Below are 23659 nucleotides of genomic sequence, written 5' to 3'. Positions count from 1 at the left end.
GATCAGGGTCCTTATTAATCATTCACATCTTTCTACGTACATGTCTGGGCCTGATCTGTGAGACAAGGGCGTAGACGAAGTGGTGACCGCCTTATGAGTGGCTCTCATCTCTGTTAGGCTGATCAGAGCCGCTCATCCTATAATTATGATAGCATAGATGCATTGCCTAAAAGGATCAGGGCCATCTGAATTTCAGAATCCAGGATGATTGCTTGTGATGAGTGCAGCTTCATTGAATCCTTGACTGTGGGGCCCACCTTGATGTATGTACCTTACATTCATGCTGTCCATCTGTTTTTACACCTCATTTTAGGGCAGGAGGAAAAAAGTTGCAGCAGATATATCTAGCTGGAACACACCACAGAAAACAGTGGTGATTGACCATCAAAAACTTCTTTTGGGCCATAAAAGTATTAGATCAAGCTGATGTTTGTGTGATCTCCTCATCCAGTTCTTTGTGACCCTATCAACAGTTTGGATGGAAAATAAAAATTACAGTAGCCACAAATAAGTTTTTAATGGTAGATATTCAATCACTCCTGTTTCATGTGTTGTCGTACGTCCACCTAAGACTATTATCAAATTAAATTTTGGGATCAACTCTTAAAATGACCTTTTAAAATGGATGAACGGCGTGGATTTACGTAACATACATCAAGTTGGGCCCACAGTCAAGATTTATGATCACGACGGAAGTACCCGAGAAGGATTGCGTGGTGTGCTACACGCAGCTGGTGACCTAGTTCTGTGGGTCTCACCATGACGTATGTGTTACATCCAGACCGTCCATACATTTTATGAGACCATTTTAGGGTACGACTCCAAAAATAAGGCAGATCAAAAGCTCAAGTGGACCACAATACAGAAAGCAGTGTAGGTTGAATGTCTGCCATTAAAAACTTCTAAGGGTACATGGAGTTTTGAATCAATCACATATTAGTGTTTTTCCTTCTTTAAGGTCTGTGTGGCTTCATGAACAGGTTGGATAGCAAATAAATGTCACTGTGGGCTCAGTAAAGTTTCAACGGTGGAGTTTCCTGACTCTTTTTATGGTTGGTGTACTCTACGGATCTACCTCATTTTTTGGCACACCCCGTGAAAATGCTATCTAGAATGGATAGACAGCATAGATAACATATATCACGGTGGAGTCTACAGAAATTAATAACGTCAACACAACATCGATCACGGTGGTGGTGTGTTGCACAACACGTAATCGGCATCCACGCTTACTCATGCAGGGACGGACATGGACCTGGCAGCGGCTCTGTGGGGCACATTAACGTGTGCGTTTTTATCCACGCAGTCGATCCACTTTAATGCATAATAAGGAATCAATAAAAAAGGATACAGCTTTAAAGGCACAGGTGGGATTCGGCGTCTACTTTCTCCGCACCTTTATTTCATCCTATTTCCACCTCTATTTCATTCTATTTAGACTCAAAAAGGCACAAGTGGCATTCCGCGTCTACTTTCTCTGCACCTGTCTACTTTCTCTGCACCTTTATTTCATCCTATTGGACCCTTTTGTGTAGATTCAACATCCTTCAACGGCAAAATTTCCTATGCCTTTCGCATGAACTTACTCATGAGAAGTTAGGTAAGGCTCCACGTGATACTTGGATAATTCACGTGTCTTTTCATATTATTTTAAGACTTGCCAAAGGATCAAGTAGGTCCAATACTAAAGAGGGCTTGGCCATAGGAAAAAGTGGTGAGAGACATGACTACAATGGAAATCTCCATGGTCTCCACTGTGATGCTTATGTAGCTCCCATACCTAGGTAAATCGGATTGCCTACTTACTAAGTAAGATTTTATCGTACCAAGTAAATTATGTTGGGCCCATCCTGAATGTATGTGTTTTCTCCACGTCATCCATCCATTTTTACAGATCATTTTAGGGGTTGAGCCCAAAATTGAAGCATATCCAAAACTCAAGTGGACCATACCACATGAAACAGTGGGAATAATGATTTCCACTGTTGAAACTTTTATAAGGCCTACGGTGATGTTTATTTGCCATCCAACCTATTCATAAGATCACAAAAACCGGGATGAAGGGAAAACACAAATATCAGCTTAATCCAAAATTTTTGTGGTGCCTAAGATTTTTTCAATAGTAGAAGTTCATTTGTCACTGGTTCATATGGTGTTGTCTACTTAAGCATTGGATATGCTTCATTTTTGGGCTCAAGCCTTAAAATTATCTGCTAATATGGGTGGATAGAGTGGATAAAATACTTAAATCATGATGGTCCCCACAGAGTTTAATCAGTACGCTTAGTATTCAGTATGCAATCCGCTAGCTTCCTAAGGAGATCCTACCGAGATGAAATGAAAACACAAAACACTAGCGATATGCAAAACCTCTGGCCCAACTAGTGCTTCAACAGTGAACATTCAATCCTCATTGATCTTGCAACCCACATGAGTTTTGGATCTACCTTGATTTTATGGCCAATGTCCAAAATTGATCTAGAAAAATGAATAGATGAGATGGATTTCTCACAAACATCACAGTGTGCTACACCTAGCTTGTCATCTCAGGTATTTATCATAACATGATCTGGAAAAATGGATGGACATGACGGATTTACCGCAAACATCACGGTGAGCCCTACCTAACTCCCTGGCACACGAAGTTCTTGCAAAAACTCTCTGTCCGCTCCACTTTTTTCTACCCTTTCCATGGTTTTCTTGTTTCTCTTGCCATGTGAATGCATCGTGCCAAACGAAAGTGGTCTTTTTAAGAAAAAGGCTTGTATATGGAAAAAAACCAGGTTCGTGTTGGGTGTGTAACACACATAGGATGAACGTGGACAGCTGGGCAGTATCTTTTGACCATCCATTTCTTCTCTCCATGTATTACTCACCTGTTGAGAAACGCAACATGCTTTTTGAGTGAAGTGATTTTCATTGCAGTGTCTCCTATAGGAATCTGGATTCTCTGTCTGCCACAAACAAGAGTTTCCTGCATTGTAATTGTGAGTGGGCCATGTCATTATTGATGATGTGGCCCAATCACAATGCAGGCAACAAGAAATCCCTATTCAAGACAAACAGAGGATTCAGACTCTTGTTGATGATGAGTACTCAATGAGTCTTTCACACAGGTGTTATATAAAAATGTGTGAGATATAGATTCGCCCAAGTCCTAATCCATTTTCTTTTACATGAAATCCAAATCAACCTCTCACTTCGCTATGCATAGCCCGTATCAAACGTTTAATTAGGAAAACTATGCAATAGAGGCTGTGTAGCCCACAATAATAATTGTGTGACATCAACTTTATACATCTATTATGTTGATTAATATTGAGACGTCAGCTGAAATGCTAAGTAGATTGGGAACTCAAGTGAGTCACAATAAAGAGAATAATGAAGATGGGTCACCACTTTCCCTTCTTTCTTCTCCGTGTGTATCATGCACCTAGGTGTAGCCCTTACTTTTCTCTTCGCCTCTCTTCTTTCTTCTCTCATCTAAATTTCTCTTCCTTTTCTTTCTCTCTCCTCCTTATTCTATATGCATGACATGTGCCATATCATTGCATATTTAAAATTTATAATATTACTATTAAAATTGACAAGATTGGATTAATCCAATTTAATTAGGTTTATGATGGTGGACTGATGTAGAGCGGGTCACGGACAGTTACATGGCCAAGATGGATCAGAAAAGGCCCGGTCGACGACAAAAGTGATATTTTGCAATCCGGAATGAGTTATCTGACGTAAAATATATGATTTTGGGGTAGAACGAGCTACTGAAGCCAACCAACCCCGTTACGCAGGGTTGCGTAGCCCGAAATTGTGAAAAACCCCTGGATCGATGGTCGTTTCCCCGTTTTAATTTCGTTTTTACTATAAATTGTAAGTTTTAGTTTGATTATAACTCTTCATCCGTCGGGCTTTAGGAGTTGCGCCCAACGTGAAAAGAGCTTAGAATAATTAGGAGAACGGTTTGGTGAAGCCAAATAGGATACTTACTATTTTTGGCCGAAAACCTTGCGCACTAGTAGACATCACGACCGTCTATAAATAGTAAGTTTACTATTTATAGTAAGTCGCGGATTCTAAGAGTTTGAGTTGTAGTTTGATTCTAATTTCTTTCCAATTGCTTAGTACCCCTATTTAAGGGGTTGTGAACTCGTTTTTATTGATCAATTAATCAATTTCGAATTTATTAGAATTTATTTCTATTTTCTGCTTTCTTTCCTCGTGGATTCGAGAAGTCTCTGTGAGGAGTCCAGAGAAGCTCCGTGGATTCGGAGTAGTTATCCTCATCACATTCATCCCTGTGTCAATTGGTATCAGAGCGAGGATTCCCCTCAGGCCGATGACAAACAACGAAGGTATGAATCAAAATCCTATGGACGGTGATCCAGGGATTCGTTATCTTTTGGAAAGAATTGAAGCTTTCCACCGGGAGAGTCAGTTGACCATGCAAGGGCTGCAGACAACTCTCGACCGTCTTGCGGATGCACTACTTCCGCCCCGAGCCCTAGGCGGTGCTCCACCACCCGTGGTGGCTCCACCACCCATGGTTGCTGTACGACACAACCCAAATTTTTGTAGAGCACTACCAATGGCAAACCGTAGGGCTACACCAGATGATTCAAGTTCTAGTGACGAGGACCTTAATGAGGGTTTTGCGGGTTTTGCCCGACGACCAATCCATGGAGGTGATTATCTAGATCGTGCTGAAAGAGACTATCGAGGTAAGACTGAACTTCCTAGTTTTAACGGTTTATTACGTATAGAAGATTTTCTCGATTGGCTAGCCGAAGTAGAGAGATATTTTGATTACATGGACGTGCCAGATCATAAAAGGGTAAAATTGGTAGCGTTTAAATTAAAATCTGGTGCTTCTGCATGGTGGGAACAATTACAACTCTCACGAGCTCGCCAGAACAAGGCGCCTATCTCATCATGGCCACGGATGAGACGTCTTCTTCGATCTCGATTTCTCCCCAGTGATTATGAGCAGATATTATTCCAGCAATATCAAAATTGCAGGCAAGGAAATCGAACAGTCACAGATTACACTGAAGAATTCCAACGGCTGGCTACACGAAACGATCTATCAGAATCTGAGTCATAGAAGGTGGCACGATTTATAGGTGGGTTGGCCAACAATTCAAGCAGATGTATCCAGTCGGGATCGTGGATGAAGCGATTCAATTGGCAGGTAGGCATAAACACAACTTGCAAGAGCTCTGCTCGTCCATATCCTTCAACTCGACCCCCCATGACGGGTCCCACGCAGGATCCAATGCTGCCACGAGAAAAAGACCCAGTACCTCAACTTCCTACAACCCCAAACCGTGATACGGGGAGCGGCTCATCCAGGCCTCAACTGTAGCACCTACAACAGCAAGTCCAAGTAGGATTCCAAGTCCTTATGCTGGGCCAAGTTCAAACAATTGTTACCGCTGTGGCCAACCAGGCCACTTATCAAACACTTGTCTTCAACGTCTCGCAGTATACTTGACTATAAACGAAGGGGGCACTGAAGATGAGGCCGCAGAAGAAGACCATCACTTTGATGAACATGAACAAATCACTTAAGAAATAGCAGGTGGCGATGAAATGACGAGCGAGGATCATGGCGAATTTCTAGTTGTGAGGCGATTGCTGTATGCCCTATGAAAGGAATTACATCCACAACGACATAATATATTTCGCACTCGGTGCACCGTCAATGGAAAGGTCTGTGATGTGATCATAGACAGTGGTAGTAGCGAGAACATCGTCTCAAGAGTGATGGTGGACAACTTGCGGCTACCAATGATGAAACATCCTTCCCCGTACTCAATTGGCTGGATAAAAAAGGTGAATGAGACCAAGGTAACTGAACAATGACTATCTTGTTTTCAATTGGCAAAAATTATAAAGATCAAATACTTTGTGACGTGGTCGATATAGAAGCTTGTCATATGTTACTCGGTCGACCCTAGCAGTCGGACCGTGATGCGACCCATTGGGGACGAGATAATGTTTACGTATTCGTCAAGGATAGTCGAAAAATAATCCTTGCCTGTATGGCACCAGAGAACCACCATGAAGCCTCTAAAGTAGAGGGAAGTTCCCTCTTGACCATTCGGGATTTTATGGAAGAATCTAAAGAAACCGGCGAGGTATACGCTGTAGTGGTGAAGGGCGAGGAAGAGGAACCCTCAAACATCCCTTCAAGTTTAAGGCTGTTGCTAAACGAATTCAAAGAAGTCTAGCCTGAGGATTTACCTGATGGATTGCCCCCCATGAGGGACATCCAACATCACATAGACCTCGTCCCTGGGTCTAGCCTGCCCAATTGCCCTCATTATCGGATGAGTCCGAAGGAGTGTGAGATACTTCAGGGGCAAGTGGAGGAATTGATCCGTAAGGGTCTCTTGAGAGAGAGCATGAGCCCATGTGCCGTACCAGCATTATTAACGCCAAAAAAAGATGGAAGCTAGCGCATGTGTGTCGACAGCGAAGCAATCAACAAAATTACCATCAAATATCAATTCTCAATACCATGGTTGGACGACATGCTCGATATGTTAGAAGGGGCCAAGGTGTTCTCTAAACTAGATCTAAGGAGCGGGTACCATCAGATTCGTATTCGACCCGGTGATGAGTGGGAAACGGCATTCAAGACCAAAGAAGCGTTATATGAGTGGCTGGTCATGCCATTCGGCCTATCGAACGCACCAAGTACTTTTATGCGTTTGATGAATCAAGTTCTAAAACCGTTCACCTGTCGATTTGTGGTAGTATATTTTGATGATATATTGATAAATAGCCAGGATGAAGTGGAGTATAGGAAACATCTCAGGCAGGTGCTGCAGGTCCTACAAATTAACAAGTTGTACCTCAACTTGAAGAAGTGTAGTTTTTTAACTGACAACCTATTATTTCTACGATTTGTTGTAACGTCCACAGGCATTCGTGTGGACGATGAAAATGTGCAAGCTATTAGGGAATGGCCGATCCTGACAAACATTCATGAGGTGAGGAGTTTTCACGGGTTGGCGACTTTCTATCGTCGATTTGTGCGAGATTTTAGCACCATAGTCGTGCCTATAACAGATTGCATAAAAAAAGGACCGTTCCAGTGGATCGATAAAACTGATAAGAGCTTTCATGAGATCAAGCATCGTTTGTCTACAACACCGGTCTTGGTGCTTCCTAATTTTGACAAATTGTTTGAGGTTGAGTGTGACGCTTCATACGTCGGAATTGGAGGAGTATTATCACAGGAAGGCAGGCCGGTAGCCTTCTACAGCGAGAAGCTCAACGAAGCCCGAAAGAAGTGGTCGACTTATGAGCTTGAGTTGTACGCAGTTGTTCAGGCGCTGCGACATTGGCGGCATTATCTGATTCAAAGAGAGTTTGTTTTGTACACTGACCATCAAGCATTAAAGTTTATTAATAGTCAGACTAACGTGAATCGTGTGCATGCTAAATGGGTTACATTTTTACAGGAATTCACGTTCGTTCTGAAGCACAAGTCATAGCCGTCGTGCATCACTATTAGTTACAATGAGCAACGAGGTAGTCAGCTTCGACTGTCTCAAAGAGCTGTATGCCGAGGATGGGGACTTCAAAGATTCTTGGATGAAGTGTCAAAAAGGTCACCCCAGTGACCTTCATATACAAGACGATTTTCTCTTCAAAGGGAATCGATTATGCATCCCCCAAAGTTCTCTGAGGGAGCAGATTATTCAAGAGCTACATGGAGGTGGCCTTGGTGGACACCTTGGGCGAGACAAGACACGAGCTCTTGTGGAAGAGAGGTATTACTGGCCGCAGTTAGTACGCGATGTGGGAAAAGCTGTACAACGTTGTCATGTTTGTCAGACCTCCAATGGGCAATCTCAGAATACGGGTCTCTACACCCCGTTGCCTATGCCTAACGGTCCTTGAGAGGATTTATCAATGGACTTCGCGCTTGGTCTCCCACGAACACAACGCGGCATGGATTCGGTGTTCGTGGTGGTAGATCGTTTCTCAAAGATGGCGCACTTTATCCCATGCAAGAAGACCCTCGATGCAACACACGTGGCGAATTTATTTTTCAGGGAGATCGTTCGGCTACACAGGATCCCCAAGACCATTACTTCCGATCGTGACACGAAGTTCATTAGCCACTTTTGGCGGACTTCATGGAATTGATTCAATACACGACTTCAATTCAGTAGTGCTTACCACCCACAGACTGATGGACAGACCGAAGTTGTGAATTGCACATTGGGAAACCTCCTTCGCTGTATTTCAGGAGAAAAATCGAAACAGTGAGATTTGGCCTTATCTCAAGCAGAGTTTCCATTCAACAATATGGTGAACCGCTCGACAGGGAGATCACCGTTCCAGATTATTTACGGACGAGTGCCTCGCCACGCACTTGACTTGGTCCTTCTGCCCAAGCACCCAGGCATGAGTATTGCAGCAGAACATATGGCAGACAAGATCATGGGCATCCATGCAGAAGTGCAGACCAAGCTACATGCCTCGAACGAGAAGTACAAGGAACAAGCGGACAAGCATCGGCGACAAAAAGTGTTCAAGGTAGGCGACCGCGTTATGGTCCATTTGCGCAAAGAGAGATTTCCGACCGGGACGTACAACAAGTTGAAAAATAAGAAGATTGGACCGGTACCAATCATCCGAAAGATCAATGACAACACTTATGTTGTTGATCTCCCACATGATATGGCAATCTCACGGACTTTCAATGTCACGGACCTAACCGAGTATCATGAACCAGAGCATGACGAGAACTCGAGGACGAGTTCTTTTGAAGTGGAGGAGACTGATGTAGAGCGGGTCGCGGACAGTTACATGGCCAAGATGGATCAAAAAAGGCCCGGTTGACGACAGAAGTGATCCAGACCATCGAACCTTAAATCGAGCGTATCTTGCAATCCGGAATGAGTTATCTGACGTCAAATATATGATTTTGGGGTAGAACGAGCTACTGAAGCCAACCAACCCCGCTACACCGGGTTACACAGCCTGGAATTACGAAAAAACCCCTGGATCGATGGTCGTTTCCCCGTTTTAATTTCGTTTTTACTATAAATAGTAAGTTTTAGTTTGATTATAACTCTTCATCCGTCGGGCTTTAGGACTTGCACCCAACATGAAAAGAGCTTAGAATAATTAGGAGAACGGTTTGGTGAAGCCAAATAGGACCCTTACTATTTTTGGCCGAAAACCTTGCGCACTAGTAGACATCACGACCGTCTATAAATAGTAAGTTTACTATTTATAGTAAGTCGCGGATTCTAAGAGTTTGAGTTGTTGTTTGATTCTAATTTCTTTCCCATTGCTTGGTACCCCTATTTAAAGGGTTGTGAACTCATTTTTATTGATCAATTAATCAATTTCGAATTTATTAGAATTTATTTCTATTTTCTGCTTTCTTTACTCGTGGATTCGAGAAGTCTCTGTGAGGAGTTCAGAGAAGCTCCGTGGATTCGAAGTAGTTATCCTCATCACGTTCATCCCTGCGTCATGGACCTAGACTAAAACTAGTTAGACTAACTTTTAAATTGCGTCTAAAATGGCAAGCCTTGTAACGACCTCAAATTTTTGAGACATACAAAACTAGACTAATTAAGATTAAAAATTTATGTTTTTAATTAACAACAAAACTAAACACTTAGCACAATGGTAGAAGTATTCTCAATGGCAAGATAAGTTAGAGGATTGATTCTTTGCAGGATAGTGTTAATGATAATGGACCTTATTTCGGAAATATCATAGATGACAATTGTAAATCTCGATAATTCGAATCCGAGCAATCCATTGATTTTCCAAAGTTAATTTCTTTAATTTCACAAAAGCTTTGCACATCTTTTATCCTTAATTATCATGTTCTAATTAGGTTCTTAAAGCTAAAGAATGATCAACAAGGTTTATCTATAAGGTTAAGGATCATTTAGAAGTTTAAGGAGTTGTTTTGGGTCGAGGGTTAGGGTCATTAAGGCACTTTATTTATCTATTCTTTGCACTTTGATGCCCACGTCCTCTTGTGTCTTTGGTCTTCAGCTTCCAAAGGCTCAACCAACTACATGATAAGATATACAAATTAATGCACTAGCATGGGTGCTTTTTGCCTAAATTCTTAGCTTCGTTTCATGCCCTGCCTGGAAGGAAATAGATGGTGATTTTCAAACAATACCCCCCTCATATGCAATTCTAGTTAGAGCACACTTCGGTTAAATTCTAACTAATGGGGCTTTTAACCAAGTGATGCTTATAGTTTCACCAACTCTTCATACTTTAACACTTCATATTTTTACTATAAAATTGATTGGAGGAGTTCATTATAGAACCTGCTGACAAGTACATTCCACCTGATTTTGTTATCGGCAAAGGGTTTTTCTTCTTCAACCCAATGAAACATTGTTTTGATGGATCATTTGCTGCCTACTCGGTCCAATTTGTAGACCATAACATGAACTTTGTGTAAGCAGACAAACAATAGTCTAATTTTTATTTTGTCAAAAATTGCTTCAATTCTCAATGATGGTTTAAAAACATGAAAAATAAAAAAATAAAATAAAATAAAAAATAGAGCAATTGAATATCAAAGCATGTTTAATCACCACTGTAATCATATTCATCGAAATCGCTTTTTCAGAATGCAGTCAACAAGTAAACATGAGCCTTTAGTCTTTGATCAAGATAAGATAGGGCCATAATCGGAAGTGAGGCCACTTGAGATGCAATTATCCAACAAGAAGCTTATTTTTTTTTAGCAATGTTCCTCAATAATAGCATGTCATAATTACAAGTTAGGAAAGTGCAAATAGCTTTTCCTTTTCTTCGTTAAATAAATGCACTTTGTATTTTCTAACATCTGTGCATTGTTAATGTCAAGTAATGCCCCATTTTAGAAGTTGTACTTTGATACTTAAAAAGGTGGAGAGGGTCCTTCACACCAGTCACACTTTAGAATGCCCAGTTTTCAGGCATCTCAAATAAAGTTGTCCTTACATGCTTAAAATAAAACAGTGAGCTTAATTTCAACCAATGTAATTGATAGTGAATGAACAACACGTGAAAATTCAATACTTTCTATAGTCTAGGTGATGCACATGATCCGAACCATCCAATTACTTAGCTGCTTTTTGGATGGACCATAACTAAAACCTAAATTGATTAACTAATGGATTGGTAGACTGTTCTGGACAATGTCAATAATCCAACCAAAAGCAACATCAAAAGGGTCATCATATTGATTGAACAATCTAAAGTCACAAACAAAATGATTCCTTTCAACGGTCTATTTGAAGGCACAAATCAGATGGTTAGGATTGTTATATAGATGAGTCTAATTTTTGAGTTATGACCCATCAAGGACAATAGGTACAATATTCTACACGACATGGTTATAAATGTATGCTACATATAATAATCGAGCTTGATACATGATCCTGGATGCACATACAACCTAAATACATTGAAATAATAAATTTTAGCCTAGTCCCTTCGTTCATGGGAGCTCAACTTCTAGTCAGGGTAGTTCAACCTCCACTCAGCATGCAGTTGAGGTTAAGTGTGGATTAAAAATTCTGACACATGGTCTCATCACCCCACAAGTTGAATGTTAATCATTGATCAATCTCTTTTAACCCTGCATCATATATGCTCCTACATGCATGCTGAATGCATCACTACACCATGTAGCTCGCTGCTTTAGTAAATTTCACCTATTGTGCTTGGTGCAATCTTTTTGTATAGTGGTCCATTGCTTTGTACATTTCACCAATTGTGTGGCCGGTGTTATCTTTTTCTTCCCAAGAGGAGGTAATGATTTGAAGAGCCACTGGGATTCTAAGGATTGTGGAATTTTGATGTGGCTACCAACTTGACACAATCCTCCTTTATCCAGCCTTAGGACGGGCAATATGAACAGAAAACACCCACTAGGGCTGAAAGTCGGGCGGGTTCAACCCGACCAACCCGTGACCGACCCGACATTGGGTTGTGTTCGGGTAAGATGTACCGGGTTTGGTCTCGAGCTTGTGCTTTATAAACACTAACCCGATAAAGGTTGGGTCGAGCTTGGGTTGAGGTCTCAGGTTGCCCGACCCAAACCGAACCCGATCAATATATAAGTTATAAATGATAATTGAGTTTGGATTATCTTTGTTGAAGGCATAGGAAATTCCAGTGTCGTCGGGTCTAGTCCATGCCATTTTTGATGACTCAAGCTAACAAGATATGCTAGATTTCTCTCTCAAATCGATTGCGTACTATATAACAAGACTTTTCCCCTTTCCTGCTATCGGTCAGTCTAAGTGGTCCGATGGGTGCCTCCTAAAATGGGCCGCATCAAGGTTAATGTAGATGGCTCAGCCCATGGTAATCCTGGCCCGTCAGGAGGAGGCGGAGTGGCTAGGGATGATTCGGGCTCATTGCTTTTTGCATTCTCCTCGGGTTATGCCCTTGGTTCTAACTCTAAGGCGGAGATTAGAGTGGTTTGGGAGGCCTTATCTTTTTGCATTTCTAGCAATGTCGCTAGAGTGGAGATTGAAAGTGACTCTAAGACTGTGATTGATCTCATCAACGGGAAATCGTCCCCTGCTTGGAACATTTGCTACTGATGGATCAGAATCAAACACCCTACATCTAAGCTGGAGGTGTCTTTTGCGCACTGCCCTCGGGAAGCAAACGGAGTAGCTGACGATTTTGCCCGTACGAGCAGCAACAGCCAAGCCCACGTCGTCTACCATTTAGCAGCATCCTTGCCTAAATTGACTTAAGGTCCTTTGTTTCTGAACAAGGTGGGTCTTGGGAACTTAAGGGTTGTTTGACTCTTTTTTTTCTTATTTTGCCCATTCTCTGTCATGATGGGTGGGCCTTCCTCTTTTTGTTGTTGGGCCCGCCCGAATTTCGTACCCTCTTATATCGTTTTTCCAGCAGATCAATGAAATTTATGTTTTAAAAAAAAACATATATATATATATATATATATATATATATATATATATATATATATATATATATATATATATATATATATATATATATATATGACCGAGCCCACTTGAGTTTGACTTAGGTTGAGAATTTTCAACTCAGGATTGGATTAGGGTTAAGGTATAGGAACCTTGGACTGGGCTAGGGTTGAGCACCAACCCACCCGTCATTTTTCGGTGACCATAGGTAGCGTCTCCTGTTTTTAGTGAAAACGGAGCTAGGCAAGGGAGTGAAAAGAATGGCGGTGAAAAACCAGAGCATTTTCGTCGCCAAATGCTCTGTTGGAAAGTAAGTTTTGGACGACTATCCCTGGAAGACGCTGGATAAAAGGGTGACGTTTCATGGGTAAATTTCTCTACAAAATACACTTTAGGGTAGGCTTATAGAACATCAACCACTAACCAGTACTAATAATGCAATCCAAATCTATCTTGATGTTTATATGCCATCCAAACCGTTTATAAGGTCATTGCCACTGTGATGAAGTGAAAACACCCAAAAGTTTGCCTGAGATGAAACTTTCTACTAATGTTTCAAACCGTGGTCACTGTATTCCTACTGTTTCCTCCCGTGCGGCCCACTTGCTTTTTGGATCCACCTCATTTTTGGTCTTAGATACTATAATAATCTCTCAAAACGGATGCACGGTGTGGATTTCTCATAGACATCACGGTGGGCCCCATTAGCATCACAATGCAGGAACTTCATGGGAAAGACTTTGGCTGGAAATCCCCGTACCGCTGACGCTTGCCGAGCTCGTCAAATGAGATCAAAGTTGCATGGGCATCACAATGTTGTATTTATTATATCCACACGGTTCATCTATTTGAAGAGATCATTTTAGTAAACAAGTCCAAAAATAATTCATATCCAAAGCTTAAGTGGACCACACCAAAGGAAATAGTGGCGCCATGAAGTTTTTAACGGTGGGTGTTAAATTCCCTTTTCCATGTGGTGTGGTCCACTTGAGATTTGGATCTTCCTCAATTGTTTTCTAATGAACTAAATTCGGCTGAAATAATGAATGGACGGTGTGGATAAGCCACATACTTCATGGTGGACCCCACATATATTGGAATTTGGAAAATCAAACGGGCACCACGAGCGGCTCTCGTATTTCACACGTATGAGCCTTAACAGTAGTAACCTCTTCACTTTTTGTCTATAAATAAAGCTGACGCTTCCTATTCCTACACATCCCAAACTCCCAACACCCATCTATTATTGACCAATGGCTCTCTTCTTTTCTTCTAAAAACCACCCAGCATTTCTCATTCTCTTCTTTTTATCATCTCTTCTCTTTCTCACTACCCAACAATGCAACCATCATCACTTCTCTGCTTTACTCCACCTCAAGCATCGTTTTAACTTCATTGATGATTACACCCTCTCTACTCTCCCCTCTTGGAATTCAAACAATACCGATTGCTGCTCTTGGGAACGCATCACGTGCGATGGACCCACTGGTCACGTGATCAGCCTCGACCTCAGTGAGCTCCATATCTCTGGTCGGATTGATTTTGAAAGCCTCTTTCGTCTTCGGAGCCTCCAGAGGCTCAACCTCGCTTACAATTACTTCGATCACTCTCCATTCCCATCTGGGTTTGACCAGCTCACCAGGTTGACCCATCTCAACCTCTCTTCGTTATCCTTTTATGACCAAATCCCACTGGAAATCTCCCGCTTGACCACTTTGGTTTCTCTCGATCTTTCTTACAATGAATATGACAATGGTTCATCCTTTGAAGACCTGAAACTCGAAAACCCAAGCATTGGAGCAGTCGTCCAAAACCTGTCCAATCTGAGTGAACTCTATCTGGACTGGGTACACATCTTACTGCAGGGCCAGACCTTAGATTTGCCACTCCCTACTCTCCGCAAGTTGAGCTTACGATTTTGTCTTCCTTCAGGCTCCATCTTTTCTTCCCTTTCACAGCTCCATTTCTTATCTGAACTCGACCTCAGCGGAAACAATCTATCCTCTGCATTGTCCAGCTTCCCAGGGAGTCTGCACAAGTTGATCTTACAAGATTGTGATATTTCAGGCTCCATCTATTCTTCCCTTTCACAGCTCCATTTCTTATCTGAACTCGACCTCAGTCGAAACAATCTCTCCTCTGCAGTGCCCAGCTTCCCAGGGAGTCTCCGCAAGTTGATCTTACCAGGTTGTGACCTTTCAGGCTCCATCTTTTCTTCCCTTTCACAGCTCCATTTCTTATCTGAACTCGACCTCAGTGGAAACAATCTATCCTCTGCAGTGCCCAGCTTCCCAGGGACTCTCCGCAAGTTGATCTTACAAGAATGTGATATTTCAGGCTCCATCTATTCTTCCCTTTTGCAGCTCCATTTCTTATCTGAACTCGACCTCAGCGGAAACAATCTATCCTCTGCAGTGCCCAGCTTCCCAGTGAGTCTCCGCAAGTTGATCTTACAAGAATGTGATCTTTCAAGCTCCATCTATTCTTCCCTTTCACAGCTCCATTTCTTATCTGAACTCGACCTCAGCGGAAACAATCTCTCCTCTGCAGTGCCCAGCTTCCCAGGGAATCTCCGCAAGTTGATCTTACAAGATTGTGATATTTCAGGCTCCATCTATTCTTCCCTTTTGCAGCTCCATTTCTTATCTGAACTCGACCTCAGCAATACCAATCTCTCCTCTGCAGTGCCCAGCTTCCCAGGGAGTCTCCGCAAGTTGATCTTAATAGATTGTGGTCTTTCAGGCTCCATCTTTTCTTCCCTTTCACAGCTCCATTTCTTATCTGAACTCGACCTCAGTGGAAACAATCTATCCTCTGCAGTGCCCAATTTCATAGGCAACTTATCCTCCTGGACATCCCTGCTCCTTACAGAGTGTGGATTGCATGGAAAATTCCCTGAAAGTGTTTTCCAGCTGCCAAATCTACAAATCATCGACATATCAGACAATCCACTTGTAGCAATCAATTTGCCGGAGTTCCCTCAAAACAATACTCTACAGCGATTGATCCTTTCATACACTGGATTATCAGGAAAGTTACCAGATTCTCTCGGTAATCTCAAATTCTTGACTGAGTTAGACCTCCGCAATTGCAACTTGTCAGGATCATTACCATCCTCACTTTGGAACCTTACCAAACTGCAATCTCTGTATCTTTCATCCAATAAATTGAGCGGCCCAATTCCTTCTTCATCTGGAAACAAGCTTCTGAATCTCAAAGAAATCATCTTATGGAATAATTTGCTCAATGGGACCATTCCATCATCATTGCTTTCACTCCCATCGTTACAAATGTTGTTTCTTGGAGGTAACCAACTTAGCGGTCAACTTGGTGAGTTCCACAATGCCTCTTCTTCAAAGCTGGAGTACATCCATTTGGGTAACAATAATTTCAGTGGTGTTGTGGAGCTAGGCTTATTTCAAAACCTCAAAAAACTTTCCTATCTGGATCTTTCAGATAACAACTTGTCAGTCCAATATGGCAGTGGTAATTCCACATTTGTTTCCATCCCCCAGTTTCAATCTTTGTTGTTATGTTCTTGCAACATCAGCACATTTCCAAATTTCTTGAGAAATCAAGAGAAGTTGGTGCACTTGGACCTTTCCTACAATAAAATTAGTGGTGAAATACCCAAATGGATATGGGAGGTTGGCAATGGGTCTTTAGCCTATTTAAATCTTTCTCACAATGTTCTGCAGGGAATGGAACCATCTCCCCATCTTTCGTTGAGTTACTTAAGTGTTCTGGACATTAGCTCCAACAAGCTAGAAGGCTCACTTCCTATCCCACCACCTTCCATCTTTTTCTTTTCAGTTTCAAACAATAGCCTTGATGGTGAAATCCCTCGATCAATTTGCAATGCAACATCCCTAACAGTCCTTGATTTATCTCACAATCACTTCATTGGTCAGATTCCACCATGTTTGGGTGAGATTGGTGGTACCCTTAGCGTGTTGAATCTTCAAAGAAATGCTTTCAATGGCACCTTACTTCAGACATTTAAAGAGGGATGCAGCATACAAACGCTTGATCTCAGTGGGAATCAATTGGAGGGCCAAGTACCAAGGTCTTTGGCCAACTGCAAAATGTTGGAGGTATTAAACCTTGGAAACAATCAAATAAATGACACCTTTCCATCATGGATAGAAGCTTTGCCCCTTTTACGCATTCTTGTCTTAAAATCCAACAAATTTCATGGCCCCATTATACTTTCACAAACAAATCAAAGCTTCCCAATGTTGCAGATCATTGACCTCTCTTCTAATAGTTTCATGGGTGCTTTGCCATCAAATATGTTTGAGAATTGGAAGGCAATGATAGATGAGGATAAATCTCAATCTTTCCTTCATAGAACCCTACTTGGACCAATAAAAATGATATACTATAAAGACACGGTGACAGTAATGATCAAAGGACTAGACAGGGAACTCTTCAAGATCCTATCCATCTTCACAACAGTTGATCTCTCAAACAACCATTTTCAAGGGGATATTCCAAAATCTATAGGGATTCTCAAGTCGCTACATCTACTCAATATGTCGCACAACGGTTTCACGGGCCAAATTCCAACATCACTTGAGAATCTAGCAATGCTAGAGTCATTGGATCTCTCACAAAACAATATCTCAGGAGAGATACCTTGGCAGTTGACGAAGCTAACATTCCTCTCAGTATTGAACCTTTCACAGAACCACCTTGTGGGAAGCATACCACAAAGTAAACAATTTTTTACATTCACAAATGAATCATTCCAAGAAAATCTAGGATTGTGTGGACCTCCACTATCAAAGAAATGCAAAGATGCCGACGGTGCACCATCGTCTACTCCATCAACACTGCAATCTGAAAGGAAATATGATTGGGAACTAATGTGGATAGGATTTGGAGTTGGATATGGAGCAGGTGTGGGGATGCTTTTCTGGACTCTAGCACTTTCGAGGAAGGGAAGGAGAGAATTTTATATATTTGTTGATGGAATGCTTGCTTTGATTTTTCCTTCCATGGTGTTTTCTAAATAGCAATGATGGTATGAGGATTGGAATTAGGGTAAGTATGTTTGTATAGTTTGTGCCTACAAGATTGTAATTTTATGTTTTTGCTTGGTCTTTATCATATATGCGGCAGTTGTTTGTTGCATTTGCACCTGCTTGAATGGTTGTACGGAACACTTTCAAATAAATAAAATTACATGTGGTGTGCTCCCACATTTCTGCAAAAAAGAAAAAAAGAAATGTCTCAGCTGTCTCTTTGTTTTCAAATTTTGGCCCACCTTAGCAACAAGATAACTCAATCTATGAGCTGGATGATCTAACCAATGTAGCCTACCTAGCCAGTGGTCTTTTCCCAATGGTCTACAGAAATGTGGGCCAAGCAAACGTTCAGAAGAAGAAGAGTAGTGTTTTATGTATATTTTTATATTTTGTGTTTTTTGGATCATCACACGCAAACTTCTTTCACCTTCCCACATTTATGTATGTGGAGTGTAAGAGTAATCACTTGTTACCATTTGATGATTTTTGAGTTGGACTTTTGTGATGCCAAAAAGAAGTGTGCAAATCATCATTTGCTCTCACGGCACCATAACATGCAGTTTTCTACTTGCAAGGGGACACTTGGCCAGTCTAACCAAGCAATATGGACTGTGCATTACGTCCATAACACATTTCTTAGGCCACCATGTAAAAATCTCACCAATAAGATGATTCATACCATCTGAATAATAACTATTTCATCGACAGTGAACAAAATTTATGGGAAAGTGGGCCTATTCAGCAGTGAGCCATCCATCTGTTAGGCCCATCATCTATTGCTTACGGTTCTAAAGAATCAATTTTATCAGAAAATCCTAACCATGGTTTGGCAATAAATAAATATAAAAGGAAGTCCCACATATGGATGGATTATATCAATATCTCAGGAGAGATTTCTTGACAACCAACAAAGCTAACATTCATCTCGATATTGAACCTTTCACAAAATCACCTTGTGGAAGCATACCACAAATTAAACAGTTTTTTACATTTACAAATGAATCATTCCAAAGAAATTCGGGATTATATGGACCTCCACTATTGAGAAAATGCATTACACCACCATCAGTAATACAAACCAAACTTTGAAAATACTCAAATTCAGAGTTGGACTGAAAATTCATGTGGATAGGATTTGGAGTCAGATATGAAGCAGGAATATGAGTTCTTTTCTAGACTCTTAACATTATGGGCAAAGGGAAGGAAAGAATGCAATAAATTTATAATAAGATACTTCCATTGATTTTTTTTCCTCAGCAATTTTTGCTCTAAGGCGATGACCATAAATGGATTTAAGTTATGGTTGTTCATGGCTCCTAGCTTCTCCAAGAAATGTTTAGATATGTACGCTACTGGTTTGAGGTGGCTGATTTTGTTTGGTTTAGCCTTGCTTTTGTTTGGATTTTTTGTTTTTTTGTTTTGTTTTGTTTTTTTTCTTGTTTGTATTTGTTTTCCATATCAATAAATTTACAGGTGGTGAGCTCCCACCTTTTTGTAAAGAAGAATAAACGGAAAAAAATGTATCCTACCTGATGCAGAGAGATAAGTTATTAGCTTAATTTTCATTTTGGATGCTTGTGTCCAAGTGCTTAACTCTACACACCTGTTAGCTACCATAAGGGAAAAGGAAGTGTTGATTAATGTATCAAATATACCCAAATTAATAGTTGTTGGTGGTGGGTTACAAATCATACTTTTTCTTTCCCATTTACAATCTCACATCCATCAACTTTCGAGAGCTTTGCTAAGCCCATATGCATGTGCAGCAAAGCTCATCTACATGCCATAATGCCAGCATGGAACTATGAAGCCAAAATCCAACCATCCATCAGAAAAATATCACCATATTCATTCCCTAGCCCAAGAATCAGGTTGATCTACTTTTAAGGGGCCACATGCTTAGTGGACTAGATTTATTTTAGGAAAACATGTAAAAGGTCAGACCAACCTAATGGATGGATTGGATCTCACACTTATATCCCATGTTGCAACATGTGTTGCCATACATGAGCTTATTGCACAGACATGAGGGCTTAGCAAATGAGACCATTTGCAAATCATGGGCACTTTTCAAAGGGAACGTGCAAAAATAAAAGGATTTCATGCTTTTCTCATAATTTGGAACTCCAAATTTCACACCAACAGTAGGTTGCTCCCTTACATTTAAGAATTTATATAACTAAAGTGACAATATATATGACACCCATCCCTAGAAAGGTAGGTCCCAACCTAAAGATCATCAAGTGGGCCACACTTGTATTATTGAGTATTTATTTATTTATTTATCATATATAGTTTTCTACAGTATTGTCTACCTAATGAATGGATATGCATGATTATCATGCATGCCTTTAAGGTGGGCCTAAGCCCACTATTTTGTGTGCCTGACATCCAGTTCCTAAATTAGGTTTACCTGATATTTTAGGACATAAGACAAAAATTCATCTCCATCCACAACTGAGTTGGGCCTAAACACAAGAAATAATGCAAGAGGGGACACCCACCATAGGTTATGTGTGTGGCCTAAATGGTGTGTATATTCTATCCAATCCGATCATCAAACTAGTCTAATTAGGATGAATAGATATCATTCCAAGAGTCATCTTGATCCAAAAAACAAGCAGACCACACATTGTTAACATAGAAATTTTAGGCATGATTTTATATTGTTACTAAGAGTCTAGCCTACAGGAATTGTTGCATGTCACACAAGAAGTCTTGTATGTTTTGGTGTGAGTGCAGGATATATGCATTTGCCCTTGGCTGGGCTACTTATATTAATATCTTAAAATGACAGAAGCATCTCTCATCATGCATACCTGTATATCTAGTGGCTTTACCACGAGGATTTTTTGATGAAATAAGTTAGAACAACCCATTAATAGGCTGGACATACACATAGATTGAGTTGGACCACTGGCCGTTCACTCAGTTCAATGGTAACCTACCGGATGAATGGACCATTACGGTTTTCTTCCCAAATTTTTATGATGCATCTTGCTGTTACCTTTAAATCCTTCTTTGCATTTTTTCTTTGAGGTTTGAAATTGATTTTTAAATACACTACAAGAAAATTGACTTTTATCGGCAGTCAAAAGCGCCGGTAAATGTGAAAATAGCTACTCAGTGCTGAAAAAAGGTGCGCCGGCAGTGCTCATCATCATTTACCGGCACTTTTTCTGGCCACTGTGATCGAGTAGACTTTTCCAGTGCCCATTTTCCTTTTTCCGGCGCATCTGCTAGCCATTGGTAATTACTAAAAAAACGTCTGGGAAAGCTGAAAAAGCGCCGGCAAAAATCTGTCCAAACACGGGTAAAAGCCCTCGGAAGCACTGTTGCTGGCCAACAGTAATCATTGAAAAAGATCCTAGGAACATCAAAAACATCAAATAAAAGTTTGTTTGAGTGTCGATAAATGTCTTCCAAAGCACAACAAAGGTTTGAGAAGCGTCGGCAAATGTTTGAGAAGCGCCGTTAAAAGCCATGCAAACCGCAACAAAAGCCAGTAAATTATTATTATTTGATTGGAACTTGTATTTTTTAAAATATTTGTAGCCTAAAAAATGTTGTGGTACAATTAAAAATGATTATTAAACCAAAATTGTATTACTTTATAGTAAGAAATATAAATTATTTACAACAATAAGTTGAAAATGGTCTTGAATACATAAAAATAAATAAAAATCCTCCATGTGGTCCACTCCTAACTTCACCACGCTGCTGAACGAAACGTAGATGACCGAACTGGTTTGCACTCTCATCGAGCCACTTCATGCATTAGCTTGTTGAACATGGATGGCATTGTTGGGCTGATCGTCTTTGTGTTCCATATCCCTGCAATCCAATGTGTAATCAAATTATTCGATATAGGTTCTGACTCTAACAAATACTTTGAGCTAGTTGTGTAATCAAAAGAATCCAACAAGTATCTCTGCTACCAAAAAGAACAAAATAAATAAATAAACATATATTGGAGTAGCAGGAACATTGTATCAAAGAAATTGAATAGTAAAGAGAAAAAACAATACAATGATTTAGAACATGAATTCTGTTTCCATTGGTTCAGGTGCCTCTGCAACATTCGTAAACCTTGGTCAGAAGAAATTGGTACAGAGAGAAAACAGATTACAAGTGTAACCGTGAAGGAGACCTTTCAATTACAAGCCAACAGAAACCAATAATACAAGCCAAAAGTTGACCAATTTCAATTGGGTTTTCCTTGTGTTGGAAGCAGTGAAGGAGTTAACGGAATCAACAAAAGGATGATACCAAACAAAATGCCAGCAATTCCCAGAAGAAACTGAAAGTTTCACTTCAGTTTCAACAAGCCAGAAACTTGCTGGGTTGAAACTACTAATACTCTTTAAGTAAATCATCAACTTGGAATGTTTTGCCAGCTTTTTGAACATGTCAACTCAACCAAGCTTTCAGTCAGGCCACAAGCTCTTTGAACAATGTACAAAAGAAAATCTACACAGCAATATGTCAGGACTACAACACTTCTTGTTTGTATATCATACCTTAAAATTTTCTGTTGAACAGCTTGTCAGCAGTGTGGCAAAGCTAGGAGGTAATGATGAGTGAACAGAATCAAAGCTGTTGGTGAGTAATGGTTGCTGCGAACACACGTGTTGCTTGCCTGTACTGGGGGAGGTCAATATACTCCGATTGAGGTGAATTTTCATATCTAGTGTCATCTCTTGGATATCCAATTTCCAATACGTTCTTCAAAGTTTCCCGGAATGGAAAAGCATTAAAAAGACAAATACAAGGAAGGAAAAAAAAAATAGATATTTTACCACTACATTTTGGTTGATGGATCAGTTTTGTTTCGTGGCATATTGTCAAAAGAATTTGCCATGTTGGTCTACATACAAATATAGAATAGAAACATTGCCTTATTCAAAATTTTAGTAGACAGAACATACTTTTACTCCTGACATATGCTTACAAGGACTTACAGAGTCCCTTTTCCTGGATTTACAGATTGTTCTTTTCCAGTTAGGCAATAAGGATTAGACACCCATATTCTAGTACTTTTGTAAGGATGGTTGGTTTTGTATTTCCTGAAACCTGTGTTTGGAAAAATACAAATATGGTAAAGGTTTGGTTTGGATACCCTTATGTAGGAATGTGGGAGTTTTATCCTAATTAGGTGAATACTAAACTTTGGGAGAGTTTAAAGGAGATTCATTGTCTTTTATACTTTCTAGAAATGTTCCAGGTTACTTTACGTGAGAAAGTAGTATTTCAACTTTAGTGGAAAGCTTAATCTTTATAACAATGCGTGATGCATGGGGTGTAGTAACCATGCAATGGTTATGGTGCATCAGGGAAGCACCAGCTTCAGGCGAATCAGTTAAGAATTACTTAAAAGGGTTTTTTCTTCTCCCAAAATCAAATTAATTGTTGATCATGAACACTTTTCTCAAACTAACCTACAAAACCAAAATATAGCACCACATTTTAAATGAGCAAACCAAAGGCTATGCAAAACAGGGAACAGGTAAAATCTGTAGTGCTGACAACACACCTACTTTCGTGCAGATTCATCATAAATTGTTACAAAACAAAGACAGTTCTTATTACAAACTTAGCAATAACAATGATGGATGAGATACTTCTTCTCCCTCATGAACCAAATCCTAAAAACACCAAGTGCACCTTTGG

The 23659-nt window shown here is 40.4% G+C and overlaps 1 protein-coding gene and 1 long non-coding RNA gene across 29 annotated transcripts in view; one reads left to right on the top strand and one right to left on the bottom strand.

Annotated features, from left to right (window-relative positions):
* The window catches only part of LOC131255808 (uncharacterized), a 66771-nt gene extending 44752 nt beyond the window's left edge, over positions 1 to 22019 (top strand). The window contains exon 2 of the long non-coding RNA XR_009176468.1: positions 21966 to 22019. This is a non-coding gene — a long non-coding RNA (uncharacterized LOC131255808). The remainder of the gene's footprint in view (positions 1 to 21965) is intronic.
* Positions 1 to 23659, bottom strand: part of LOC131255805 (uncharacterized) — a 149275-nt gene that overhangs the window by 45517 nt on the left and 80099 nt on the right. Inside the window, exons 4-5 of one of the 28 annotated variants that reach the window (XM_058256664.1) lie at positions 22018 to 22061; positions 21782 to 21920 (exon numbers count right to left, since the gene is read on the bottom strand). The exons of 25 other annotated variants lie outside the window; for them this stretch is intronic. The gene's annotated coding sequence lies outside the window, so the exon portion shown is untranslated. Of the gene's footprint in view, positions 1 to 21777; positions 22062 to 23659 lie in introns of those variants that run through there. 2 more of the 28 variants (XM_058256658.1, XM_058256661.1) reach the window with 2 other exon arrangements.

Source organism: Magnolia sinica, chromosome 9 (assembly GCF_029962835.1).
Source record: "Magnolia sinica isolate HGM2019 chromosome 9, MsV1, whole genome shotgun sequence".
Lineage (NCBI taxonomy): Eukaryota > Viridiplantae > Streptophyta > Magnoliopsida > Magnoliales > Magnoliaceae > Magnolia > Magnolia sinica.
The sequence above is the reverse complement of the archived record's forward strand: the minus strand, read 5'-3'. Positions and strand labels throughout refer to the sequence as shown.